The 3,871-nt window shown below is 38.2% G+C and overlaps 1 non-coding gene across 1 annotated transcript; it reads right to left on the bottom strand.

Moving 5' to 3' along the window:
• Positions 1–3,410: 3,410 nt before the first annotated feature.
• On the bottom strand, positions 3,411–3,521 carry LOC112064741 (U6 spliceosomal RNA). Its single transcript, XR_002891642.1, has one exon. It is a non-coding gene; the product is annotated as a U6 spliceosomal RNA (small nuclear RNA).
• Between the last annotated feature and the right edge of the window lie 350 nt (positions 3,522–3,871).

The raw sequence follows: 3,871 nt of genomic DNA, 5'->3' as shown, positions 1-3,871 counted from the left end.
TTGCTGCTGGCTGCTTGCTGGGAGCTCAGAAAGGAGTGTTGGCCAGAGGCCTTGATTCTTCTCTATGGAGGCCTCTCTACATGGTTGCTTAGACTTCCTCACAGTATAGAAATTGTGTTTCAGGAAAGGGAATTCAAAGAGCGAGCATTCCAAGAATAGAAACCCACCATGCAACACTTTGGGGGTAGGTAGTATAATGCCCCCTACAAAGATACCCATGCTCTACTCCTCAAAACCTGTGAATATGTTATCTTACATGGCAAAAGAGACTGTGCAGATGTGATTAAGTTAAGATGAGATGGAAGATTAGCCTCGGTTATCCAAATGGTCCTAATGTAATCACAAGAGTCCTTATAAGAAGGAGGCAAGAGTAAGGGAAATTTGATAATGTTATACTGATGGCTTTGAAAATGGAGGAAGGGGCCACAAGCCAAGGAATGCAGGGAGCCTCTAGTGCTGGACAAGGCAAGGAAATAGATTCTCTCCTAGAGCCTCCAGAAGGAATGTGGTCCTGCTGACACCTTGAGATTTTTGGCCCAGTGAGACTTCTGACCTACAAAATTATAAGACAATAAGTCTGTTTTAAGCCAGTAAATTTGCGTAATTTGTTAAAAAATCGATAGGAATACATTTGTCAAGCCTCTGTTATTATTCCCTTTGTTAATATCCTGTGGCTAAAGCCCAGAGTCACTGGACTAAATTCACGGAGGCGTGATTCATTCTAACAGTCCACTATGAAGTAACAATCCAACACAATTACCGTTGCCTTCCAAATACTTTATTTTTTTCCTCTTGCTTTACTGTTTTAAACTTTAAACACAGATAAAACTCCAAGTCATCACATAAAATGACATAGTCGAAGTCATTCAATCACTATGCTTTCATTGTTTATTTTGAATCTTCTATTTAAAGGCAAGAATATGTCATACCACAGGGACTGCAGATATAATAGCGTCCTAAGTGAACTGGTATGATTCTTTCTTTTTCTTTTTTTTAACTGGTATGATTCTGAATCCTCATGAACTTGTTCTTGAAATGAATGTGTGTAGATGGGTCCACAGATGCCCGAGACCAACTGTACAACTGGGAGTCAATGTCCATGTAGGATACAAAATTTACTAAGTGATAATTAACAAAAAGGTGCTAATTTCCAAATATTTTCTGATTTAGTTTTCTGTTGCTACTGTAACGAAGTACCACAAACTTGGTGACTTAACGCAACACAACTCTATTATCTCAGTTTCTGTAGGGCGTAAGTCTCACATGGGGTTTGCCAAGCTAAAATCAAGGTGTTGGCAGGGCTGCACTCCTTACCTAGAGGTCTGGGGAAGAATCCAGTTCCGAGCTCATTCTTGTTGTTGGCCGGGTTCAGTTCCTAGGGGTTCTAAGACTAAGGTCCCCATTTCCCTATAGGCTGTCAACCAGGGGCGGTCCTTAGCTCTGAAAGCATCTCTTCAGTCATCACATGTGACCCCTTAGATCTCAGAATGACTGACAGTGCATAGATCCTTCTCACACTTGGCATTCTCTGGCTTTTCCTTCTGCTGCATCTTCCTCTAGCTGGAGAAAGTTCTCTGCTTTTAAGGGATCATGTGATTAAACTGGGCCCACCCATGATCATCTCCCTATCTTAATATCTATAACCTGAATTACCTCTGCAAAGCTCTTCTTTGCCATGTAACATAACATATTCACAGGTTCCAGAGATTAGGGCACAGACGTCTTCAAGGTCATTATTCTGCCTACCACAGTTCTCAGCAACCAGAATCTTCATGGCAAAGAGAAGTTAGAAATTCAGCACTGATCTAGTCTGTGCTGTCTAGGAATAAGCCCTCAAAGGCACAATTAGCACAGACAAACTCATCATTCTGTTCGCTGGCTCTGACAGCATGTCCAGCAGACAATTTATGTGAGATGTTACTCCTCCAAAATTAGTCACAGTTGGGTATTTCATAACCAGCTCTGCTCCATCGTTAAAGGCCAAGGCTTCTCAGAAGAGCGACAATCCTATTTTTTGCAATAACCTCATAAACTGCCCTCCATGACAACTCAAAAATCAACTGATTAAAAATGATCTCACGATATCATACGGTGGACTATGTACCGATGGTTGCATCTTCACACCCCTCTTTACTCTCCAAGGATTTTGTACCTTTTGTTCAGTATTCTGAATCTACTAATAGCTTCTTTATTGATAAAAGCAATGTAATTAGAGCATCTGGGGTGAATGTGGTTATCCTATGTTATAAACATCAGAAATGCCTCTTATTTATAGATACATAGATACATAGAATGTCTCTTACATACAAAAAGGGATCGGTAGGTAGAGGCAATAACTACATTTTCAAAAATCCAAACGCCTACTGATTCATCTCAAAATATTAATTTTTTAAATTCTGTATTGGATATTTAAGGACAATCTTGAAAAACAAAGCCATAAGAATTAAGCTAAGGAATGTTGAGATAGCCCAAGTTAGTGAGGAGAGTTTTAGCCTAACATTTTTATTAATTGTTATTCAACTAGAAGAGAAATATATGACTGAGCTGGTAGAAGGAAAGGACACTTTATACTCACTTCTTATCCATGATGCAAAGTTAAGCTCTGTTCCTCCAGGGAAAATTTCAGGGCGCTGTCCCTGCCACCACCAGTGATAGAGATGGCTTGGGAAACATTAGAACCACCTAGGAAGAAGTAAGTTTAGAAGTTTTTAGTCTAACTTTATACAGTGAGGTGGGAGGGAGCCTCCTTCTGGTCAACTAAATAGAAGAGAATTTTGTTTTGCCCAGAAAGTTCTTCTTTGCCTATTTTACAGCTGAAATTGCAACCAGTTTCTCTTATTGAAAAAGTTTCTGCGGTATTAACACAAGAAAAGCAAAGAAAATGATCACTCTGCACTACCTCAGCAGAAATGTGCCCAAACATACATGTACTTCAAAGTAAAGGAAGTTCTGCACTATTTCAATTACTAGATAATCATTTTACACAACAGTCAAATTCCAAAGAAAACACAGCCTACACGTATGTTCTCAAATTATGAGTAGATTTAGGACAAATCTTATAAGCTAAATAACTTAAAGTGAATTTTTTCTTCCCCCACTAGCTATCTATTTTACATTTGGTAGTGTATATATGTCCATGCCACTCTCTCACTTCGTCCCAGCTTACCCTTCCCCCTTCCTGTGCCCTCAAGTCCATTCTCTACGTCTGCATCTTTATTCCTGTCCTGCCCTTAGGTTCTTCGGAACCTTTTTTTTTTTTTTTGAGATTCCATATATATATATATGTGTTAGCATATGGTATTTGTTTTTCTCTTTCTGACCTGAAAGTGAATTTTTTAAATGACCTTTTCTTTTATTAAAATATTCATTAATTTAATGTAGCCTAGATGTAGACTTCTAATATATATTTTTAAAATATGGACTGCTTCACAAATTTGCATGTCATCCTTGCACAAGGGCCATGCTAATTTTCAGTGTAAAATATATTCCAATCTCAGTATATGTGCTGCCAAAGCGAGCACTAGACTTCTAATATTTATTATAATAAATGTACTGTAGGAGCATAAATCCCGATTCACATATTTTAATTTACAAATATATCAGTTTGATTGATGGAGTCATTTTTCTGTCCAATCACATTAAATTACATCCATAGCCAAATCTCTGAAGTAAATTATGAACTCATTCAGGAAACAGCCTGCCAAGAGAGTATTTAGCACACAGTAGGCAGTCGAAAAATACTGAAAATAATAAACATATATTCTGTCAAGGTGTACATAGAATAGATTTTCAACCACATGTAAACTCTCCAATTGAAATGTTAACAACAGTCATTAGTCCCTCATCCAACACACCTGAGAGTTGCTTCCCT

This window comes from Physeter macrocephalus, chromosome 6 (genome assembly GCF_002837175.3).
Source record: "Physeter macrocephalus isolate SW-GA chromosome 6, ASM283717v5, whole genome shotgun sequence".
NCBI lineage: Eukaryota > Metazoa > Chordata > Mammalia > Artiodactyla > Physeteridae > Physeter > Physeter macrocephalus.
This window is presented reverse-complemented; position numbering and strand designations above follow the sequence as displayed.